This window comes from Tupaia chinensis, unplaced genomic scaffold (assembly GCF_000334495.1).
Source record: "Tupaia chinensis unplaced genomic scaffold, TupChi_1.0 Scaffold000290_1, whole genome shotgun sequence".
Classification (NCBI taxonomy): Eukaryota; Metazoa; Chordata; class Mammalia; order Scandentia; family Tupaiidae; genus Tupaia; species Tupaia belangeri.
Genome location: NW_006159775.1, coordinates 5,900,987 through 5,911,377, shown reverse-complemented (window position 1 = coordinate 5,911,377; position 10,391 = coordinate 5,900,987). Strand labels below are relative to the sequence as shown.

The 10,391-nt window shown below is 37.2% G+C and overlaps 1 pseudogene; it reads left to right on the top strand.

Annotated features, from left to right (window-relative positions):
- Positions 1 to 3,735: 3,735 nt before the first annotated feature.
- On the top strand, positions 3,736 to 4,711 carry LOC102483084 (ADP/ATP translocase 2 pseudogene; annotated as a pseudogene).
- Positions 4,712 to 10,391: the final 5,680 nt, after the last annotated feature.

The following is a 10,391-nucleotide window of genomic DNA, read 5'->3' as shown; positions in this document are numbered from 1 at the left end:
ATACATCACATCACCCTTCCCCCTCAATATGACACTTACAGGTCACTCACACCTTTTTATCAAACTTTACATGAATGATTTTTTTTTCTTTTGTAACAATCTTTTCTAAGATATAATTCTAAATCTTCCTTCCAAACTAATGTAAATAACATTATTTTACTTGGGATGTGCATATTATTCCATAGAAGAAAATACAGGAGGTGAGTGGTGGTCATGGTGGGAATTAATCTTTAATCACCAATATAATCATGATGTATATTATTTACACACACACACACACACACACACACACACACATACACACAGAATGAAATCAAAATGACCTTTAAACATTATACGAATGTTATAATTCTCGACATACACATATAAAATTTTATATATACATATAAAATTTGAGACATATTTCATCTGTATAATAGGCAAGGTATACCTTACTAACTCATAAGAACAAGGAGAAAACAAGTTAGATATTTTGATTAAAATTGCAACACTGAGAAAATACTCTCTGGTGCACTTTATACCTAACAAATAAGAAATCCCATTTTCATCTCTGTACTCAAAAGTACTTCAGATCACTTATCACTATCTTCCTGGAAAAGAAAATCTTTTCTTACTTTTCAACACCTATGGACTGTATAATATTTTTAAAAGTAACTCATCCACAATAAGTGAAAAATTAACTATTAATATTCAGATTTTCATAGATAAAAATTTTCTCTCTACTTTTGGGTTATATATTGCTACCTAACAAACTAACCTAAAACTTAGTTGTTTAAAGTAATAGCTGCTTTAGTATATCTTACAAGTGTTTGAGTCAAAAAATTAGACAGGTGCAGAGGGAGATTCTTCAGCTGCATGTGGTACCAACAGAGGTCACAGAGTGATAATTTGCTACTTACTTTCTCTGGGTGAGTCTCAAATGGACAAAGTAGTCTGGAGAATCCGAGGCAGCTTCAGTTATATACACGATGCTTGGGGTGGAAGGCTATAACCAGCTAGTTCTGTTCACCAAAGTGCTTACACCCTGTCTCTTCATTGTAGCAGTCCCAGGGCTGTTGCTCTTTTGTGATAACTCAGACCTTCCAGAGATTGTGTTCCAAGAGAAAGGTTGTGGAGCCTGCTGGTTTCTTAAGGCATGGGCCTGGAAACTAGCAGTGTCTCTTTAGTTTTCTGTTAAGTATAGCAGTCATGGAAGAAATAGATAAAATCTGTGGATAAAAGGAGTATCATAAAAGTTGCAGCCATTTTAATCTTCCACAATTACCAGAGTTCTTTTGGTTAGAGATGACAGAAAATCTAAGCTCAAACTGAATTAAACAATAAGGAGAAATTATTGATTGACATATCAGAAAAATCCATGGAATTTGGATACATCTTAACTACAAGACTTGATCTCTGACTGGGAACCTGATCATTTTCCAACTTCTGTGTCAGTGTTAGCATTAAGCTCCAGCGATATGTGGCAGCATGACTGTTGCCCATACTTCTAAGTATAACCTCTGGGGCCCAAGTCCTGGTAAAAGGAATTTCCTTTCTTCTTATCTCCCAAAGAAACAAAAAAAGACCTAGGATAGCCTTAGTGTTTCTAATCATCCTGTTTGGGCTAAGAATGCATTCCAAAATAAATCCTGTGTTCGGATGACTGATAAACTCTATTCACTAGGTCTGTGTCACGTATGGTAAACCAACGATTAAGTTAGCTCTACTTGAGAAACATCATCAGGGATGAGGGAGGAAGAAGCTCTCCAGAAATAAATCAGTTTGGGGTTACCACAAATATGATGGGTGTTAGGAAGCAGAATGACAAATGTGTATTATAAAGTTATATCTTCATACATGATAAGGAAAGATGATAAACAGGAAATGGACCCTACAGCATGCAGAGATAATTCAGGAAACCAGAGAACCTCAATGAAGAAAGTAAAATAAAGGAAGAAGAAAAAGAGGGAGGAGATGAGAGAGGAAGGAAGGAAGAATTAATTAATATCTTCTTGGAAAATCAATATTGTGTCCATAAAACAAGAATCAGAACCTATGAAAAAGTAATAAAAAGAAAAAGGAGAAACTAAATCCTAGCACGGCACAGAGTCAAAATATGAAACTGAAGTTAGAAACTAAGAAATGGCAGTATGATCACTTTTTTAAAATGAAAAAGATAAGTTAAAACATATATGTTTAAAGTATTATAGTTGCTTATGAGGAATAAAACTCAAGTGGACAACAGTAGTTTTAAATTCTTCCAGTATAGTTTTTACCCACATGTATAAACATAATTAACATTTAAATAAAAGAAAAGAATATTCCTTAATAGTTTATGGAAAATGAAAGCAAAAGGCTGATCTAAAGTATTGGATTGTTGTAAAGGTCATAATGTATTTTTCCTGGTTTTCTATGCAAAAATGTGTCATGACTTTTCCAACAACCCAATACCTGTTTAAAAATTGAACTTTTTTTAATTAAAATATTTTATAGAGTAAAATTGTACATTAGCATCAGATAATCTTGAAAAATTATTTGTGACTAATTTAAGCCCTCATTACTTTGTTATTTATAATAATAAAAAAAAATTACAAGTAGGAGGACTGACTCTAGCACAGTGCTAAGACATAATCTGCAAGACCACTCTACATAGGAAATTCATGGTTCAAGTCCTTTAAATCTTCCCAGAGTATGCCAGGCATGTATGTACCAAAATCCAGTGCTGGCTGCGGCTGGGGGAGAGCATGGTGTCAAGACACTGCTGGGGAGGGAGGTTTCTGTCTTTCTGACTCACTGTATCACAGAAGAAATAACTAACTAGCTTAAAAAAGAAGAGATGGATGTTGTGGTGGCAATCACAATATTTTAGGGAAAAAAAAGAAATCACATGTAATGCACAATCTTGTGATACAGTATTGTGTGCACTGAATGGATATCTGACATAAAGAAATCAGAATAAAAGTAAACTATTATGAATCAAGTAACAGTCACCAGGAGAGAATAGATTTAGAACTCATCTGCAGATCCCCACTGCAGAAATGTCAGTAAGCAGTTTCAAGGTGACATTTTGAACAATTATTTGATTTTTTTTAGAGGTTTTTGCTATAGGAAGTGTGCGCTCACCAGAAAGACAGACAGAGAGAGAGAAACAGAAAGCGAGGAACCACATACCCCCGCCCCAGAGAGGATGGCCACGCAGCAATTCCTTCTCCTCCATTCTCCTCTCGGGATCTTGGGCACGTATGCACACATGACCGGCGTGAGTGTAAGTCACTGGGTCCGGGACTCAAGACTCAAACCGCAGTCGACTACTTGGGAGTTCAGCGACATAGCCATTATGCTAACTGCTGGCCCCATTGACTTTTGATTTTTTTTTTTTTAAGAGAGTTTTTTGCTGTAGGGTCCAGGTGCTCATCAGACAGACAGAAAGCAAGAAGTCATCCCCATGAGGGATGACCATGTTATAATCCCTTCTCCTCCTGTTCTCTTGGGATCATGGACATGCACACACATGTGCCCAATGTGAGTTTCAAACTGCAGGTCTGAAACTCTGATTGGAGTGGACTACACAGGAATCCAGCGACTTAACTATTATGCCACCTGCTGGTCCAGCTATGAGTTTTAGCTTGCCGTCCTAGACTCAAATTGCAGTCAACTATGTGGGAGTCCAGTGACGTAACCATTACACTATCTGCTGGCCCCACAATTATTTTATTTTAATACAAAGTTATTTGGAGTCCCAAATTGTGCCAGTCAATGTTGTTAGAAAGACAATTCAGCCCAGAGACCCAGAATCAAAATCGGTTCCCAGTCCAGTCCCATCGGGAGGTCGCCTGCCTCCCCTTTCTTTTCAACATAACAGATATCACTGTGTCCTTTGCCAAGGACATCCTGGCAGGTGGAGGGGCCATGACCACCTCCAAGAGTGTGATAGCACCATCAAGTAGGTCAAGCTGCTGCCGCAGATGCAGCATGCCAGCAAGCAAATCACCACAGATAAACTGTGTAAGGGCATTATAGACTATGTCGTTTGTATCCCCAAGGAGGAGGGAGTCCTGTTCTTCTGGCATGGTAACCTGGTCAACGTCATCAGACCACTCTCAACTTTGCCTTCAGAGACAAATATGAACAGATTTTTCTGGGTGGCGTGGGCAAGAGGACCCAGTTTTGGCTACTTTACAGAGAATCTGGCATCCGGTGGTTCGGTTACGGCCACATCTTTGTGTTTTGTATACCCTGTTGATTTTGCTCATACCTATCTAGCAGCTGGTGGGTAAAGCTGGAGCTGAAAGGGAATTCAGAGGCCTCAGCGACTGCCTGGTTAAGATCTACAGGGTTGACGGGATTAGGGGCCTGTACCAAGGCTTTGACGTGTCCGTGGAGGGCATTACCATCTCCGGAGCTGCCTACTTTGCTATCTACTCTATGACACAGCAAACGGAATGCTTCCAGATGCCGAGATTACTCACTTCTTCACAAGCTGATGATCGCACAGTCTGTCACCGCCGTTCCGCGTGGACTTCCGGTCTGTCTGACACGGCGTCGCCTCCTGATGACGCAGTCGAGGCGCGAAGGAACTGATACCATGTACACCCGCACGCTTGACTGCTGGGGAAGATGCTCGGGATGAAGGGGGCAACGCTTTTCTCAAGGGTGCATGGTTCAGTGTTTTCAGAGGTATGGGTGGTGCTTTTGTGCTTGTCTGTATGATGAAATCAAGAAGTTCACATAAGTCATTTCCTGGGTTTTATCCCCCACTGTGAACAGGCATGTTTTATTACATAACATATCTTAAGCATTTCTGACAACGCCTCAGCTATTTATCAGTGACCACTATTTACTGGTTGAAATGGAAAGCAATACAATTCATCTGACCAGTTTTCTCGTGAAGCCATTTCCATGATGATGATGGGATTAAATTGTATGTTTTTTTTTCAGTTACTCCTGATAAATAATAAACAATTAGAAATAAAAACATCTAAAATACAAAAATAAAGAAAGTTAACTCATTAGATCAAAGCCACAATCTTACCACCTAAATAATCAGCATAGCAATTAAGAATGTATTTCATTCTCCTGTCCCAGAGAGAGAACTATTTTAGTAAGAGAAGGACAATAAACATGTATATAAATAAATACTTTCAGATAGTGATACATACTGAGAAAAAAATTGAAAAAGATCATTAAGAATATTACTAGCAGTGGGTACTAATTTAAATTACGTAGTTAAACATTACTAAAAATCTTTTGGCAAGTTTTGCCAAAATGAGAAGCAGATGAATATGGCTATAGTTTGAAAGAAGACCTGCGTCAGGGAATTTGGAGGAAGGAGATTGTTCATTTTGTATTTTTGAATCTCTGTTTACATTTTAAGGCACGTATTAATGGTAATTATTTATTAAAGAGGTTAATCACATAGTAGAAAATTGGCTTAATTGCAAGAAAAAGATTCTGGCAGGATATCCTAATGACCTCTGAAGTTTACCTTTTATCAAGAGTAAGGACATATTTTTTCATGTTAGGAGGGGAGACCAGTAGGAAGATATAGATGTAGAATAGATGTATAAAGATGATTTGTTGCTGCTCAAATAAATGAAATAGCTACAATATCTCTAAGTTAACATGAGCAAACATTACCTATAGCCATGCATCCCTTAACAATGGGAATACATTCTAAGAAATGCATCTTGAGATGATTTCATCCTTCTGAAATTTGTGCAAACATTATAGGGTGCACTTAACACAAACCTAGATGATATAGCCTGCTACACTCCTTGTGACACGGTATGGCCTATTTATCCTGGGTACAAACCTATACAGCATGGTACTGAAATGAATACTGTAGGCAACTGTAACACAATGGTAATTATTTATGCATTTGTACATTTAGAAGTCACAGTTAACAAAATAACACAGGATACTATCAAGCAAAGAGAATATAATACAATCAAGAACCATGGTATACAAGAGATGTACAAGGCTGCTGCTGCTGATGTGATGTGGCATACTATGTTAAACTTCTTTTTGTAAGTAGAAGGAGTATACTAAAATAATGATTAAAAGTTGTTGTATAGTAAGTACATAAGCCAATAACACAGCCACTAATGCTCATTGTGAAGTATCACATAGTGTGCATAACTGTCTGTGTCATACTTGAATATGACTGGAAGAGAAGTAAGTTTATTTACACCTGCATCACAATGAACATGTAATGCATGGTGCTGCACTCTTAAGACAGCTATGACCACACTAGGCAATAGAAAATTTTCAGCTTATGGCACCATCGTAGTAAATGCTATGTGTTTCAGTGAAATCTCATTATGTGCTACACGATTGTATTACTGTTTTATCTCTCTCTCTCATAACACATGTGCATGCACACACACAACCTCCTACACACACACACACACACACACACAACCTCTTCAATTTGTGTGAATTGTGTCAGTTGCTTGCTTGATCATTTACTGATCCTCACATCTCCCACATCAGAAATAGCTTCATGTTTATTCCCTTACATTTTTTCTCATGGTTGTTTTCTTAGTTTACATTTTAATCATTTTCTTTCTTATATAATTTCAATAATTTCCGAACTGATATATCATCAGCATTATCTATGACAGTATATTCTTCACGGAGCTATTTTCTTCCTCTACCACAAACCTATCACCATGTACTTAATATCTCTCCATACATCCTTGTTTCTTTCAGAACAAAGTTTAAAATACTGACCAAAAGTGCAGGACTTTTCATAATTTGTTGTCTATGCTATTTATCCAGCAACAATTCCCTTGCTTCCTGCCACACAGTCAAGTCAAACCAATGATTTGATTTTCCTGGAAAGTTCAATATTGACTGTATACCTACTTATATGAGGTCCCTGTTGCACTGTGGAGCTCAATGGAACACCACAGGAAAAGGTCAGAGCATAGAATGTACAATAATAAAATTGAGGTGAGAATACGTAGACATAATTACAATTTTGAGAAATACATTCTGGGGGGAAAAAAGCACAATAGAATGGCATTATGAGAGATGGGGGCAATGATTAAGACCTAGGTTTAACACAGGTGTTTTTATTACATTTTGTTTTGTTTTATTTTGAATGGGTTTGGTTTGGTTTGGTTTGGTTTGGTTTGGTTTGGTTTGGTTTGGTTTGGAGAAATAGATCTGAGAATGTTTATAGGCATAGAGAAAAGTTCTGATATTAGTGGATGTTGATTATGAAAATGAGAAGTAATTAACTAGGTCCTGCAAAGGCAACTCAAGATGAGATCAAGAGCACAAATACAGAAGTTAGTTCATTTTAGAAAGAAAACTTAGTTTTACTTGGAAACAAAGACAAGGATATAATCATGAAAGAAAGTAATCGGAAATTTTAAGGCAGAAGTGGGCATGCTGTTATATAAAAGTTTTGCTGAGAAGTATGACTAAGAATTTTATTAGTTTTCTTCAATTTTCTCATGGAGTATTAGCCAGGGAACTCTGCTAAAGATGAGAGAGACAGAGGTGAGACTAGGGCTTAGGTAAAGTATATGCTTGGGAAAAGCACACGCAGTAAACTTTAGAATGGGGACTCAAGAAGAGATGATTCAAGATATTGCTGAATAGCAGTGAGGCAGCAGGTATGAGCCTGAACTTTGACTCAGTCAATAGTGGTGAGTGGGCGCAAGGCACCGGCCAGGTTTAAGAGAACACACCTGTGTAGTTGCCGCTGTTGTCTGATGTTTAATGTTGTTACTACTCTCAATAATGTGATTCTTAGTCACAATCTCTTGGGACCTTAATTTCCATTATCTACAAAATGAAGATAAAATACCTAACTAGAAGAGAGGTTGTGAAAGTTTGTGAACTATGTAATTATATCTGATAAATGGGTGGTGTTACTATAGGGAAACTCATACTAGAGGTCACAGAGCCTGATAGGAGGTTCCTACTGGAAATGAGCACTTCTTTTGTTTTTCTTAGCAGTCATTAATCTTTTAGAAACAGGAGCAGAAAGAAGGGGAAAGAAATGATGATTGGATGATTGTTTGGAACAGACTTCACAAGTAAGAGGGGAATACAGAGAAATGAATAATGAAGATAATTGTTTCAGTTTATAATAGACATCTGAAAATTGCTGTACTCCAACAAAGTGAGAAAGTAAGGTAAAAGAAAATGGAAAAGAAAACAAATGGAAAAAGGAAAAAACAAGACAGAAATAATAAAATAATAAAGATTTTTTCAAAAATGAAATATGAAAACCATGTGGCATGCAAAATGGCAGGACACAGCTCAGATGTAAATGGCTTCTGAAAGGGCCTACAATTTGCCTGTCCTTTTTGGGTCTGGAGGGTGAAGATGGAGCAGAAAATCTTTCAAGAATTGCTGTATTCCAGAAAAGTGTGATTCATAAGCCTCTGCTATACATCAACATCTAAGAAGTAAATGTTTCTGAGGGGACTCTCGCTTTGATCCTGATCTTAAAGTTTAACAATCACTCAACGTAACTACTGTGTTTAGTACAAGTATGTGCACAGTAAAGAATAAATGATATTTAATTAATTTTTCAGGGATAAAGGAGGTGAGTTTTGGAGCCAACTCAAGGCCTCAATCACATCACTCTTTTTGTTTATCCTTACAGTTCACAAATATACTTTATTTAGATGCATCAAACGATAAAATTTTTTGAAAAGAATTAATACAGATCCAAAATTTGACCCCAAGGTCTGGCCTTCACATCTTTCTGACTATAGAATCTAGATAGAAGTAGATTTTTAAAGTGCCTATATTCTGACTTCTGACTTACAATAAATGCAGTGACCATGGAAAGCTCATAATCAATTAATAAATAGAATCACTGAATTCCCACTTCATGAACTCAGTTACTGGGCTCAAGTCTGAGACTGCTGGGCCCCTTATGCTAAAAGAAAAGGTGCTAACATGTGCCCAGAGCATATTATAACTATATTTTTAAAAACGTTTTATAAAGAAAATATTGCTGAGAAGTTCCAAGTAATGTTTTAAATTTGAAATAATAAATTTCATAGGTTAAAAAAAAAGCAATTTGCATATTTTTACACATACGAGTGTTTTTCTAACAGAGATGAGTAGAACTATCATATTGTCAGATGCTTAAGAGTATAACCTCAGCAACATGGCTCATGGGGCTATATACTATGCTTGACAAAAGAATGGACCAATTTCTGTAAAGTTGTCTGGATGGATACACTTGAGAATAGATATTTAAAAAAATTTTTTTTCAGAAAGATTTTTGCTATAGGGTGCAATCTCTTGCCGGAGAGACAAAGAAAGACAGAGAGACAGAATGTGAGAAATCACCCTAGGGAGTTGGCCACAATGTAATCTCTCTTCTCCATTCTCCTCTTGGGAGTTTGGGCACGCACACACATGTACCCAGTGTGAGTTTTAAGCTGCCCGGTCTGTCAGTGTTGGACTGTGTGAGAGTCAAATGACGTAACCATTATGCCATCCGCTGGTCCTGATATTTTTAAATTTTAATTTTAATACTATCACATCATATGAATAAATATAATTTTAGATGGAGCAAGATACACTTATGTGAAAGTGTAGCTATTCCATCATTAACACCATCATCATCATAGTTAACATTGTTGAGCAATTGTTATTTATCAGGCCTTGTGCTTAAAAGTACAATTACATGAATTAATGGAGACAGAAACCCCACTTTAAAGATGAGCATCATGGTTTTTAATTTAATGATTCTGGGTCACTGTCTTAGGCTGCTGTAACAAAATGCCATAAACTGAGGGTCTTAGAAATAGCAGAAATTTTGGACCAGCAGATGGTGTAGTGGTTATGTCACTGGACTCCCACAGGGTTAACCACAGATCAAGTCCAGACCCCAGTGGCTTGAAAATCACACCGGGCATGTGCTTACATGCAAAGATATCTCAGGAGAATGGAGGAGAAGGGGTTGTGATAAGGCCATACCCCCTGGGAAGTGATTTATCATCCTCCCCCCACTCCTTCCAATGACTGCATGTGCTCTAAAGCAAAAACCTCTTACAAAACAAACAAGAAACAAGTAGAAGAAATTTGTCTCTTACAGTTAAATAGGCTGGGAAGACCAAGAACAAGGAGCCAGTGAATTCAATGTCTGGCAAAGGTCTGCTTTCTGGTTCTTATACAGCACCTTCTAACTGTATTCTCCATGTTGAAAGGAGGGAACTCTGGTCTTTCAGCCTCATGTAAGGCACTAATTCCATTAGTGAGGGATCTACACTTAGAACCTTATCACTTCTGAAGGCTCTACCTCCTAATACCTTGGAGATTAGGGATTTTTATTGTTTTTTGTTAGTTTGTTTTTGTTTTTAGATTTTTGCCATGGGGCATCTGCACTCATCTGAATGGAGAGGAACAAAGAGAAGGAAAGTGAGAAATCACCT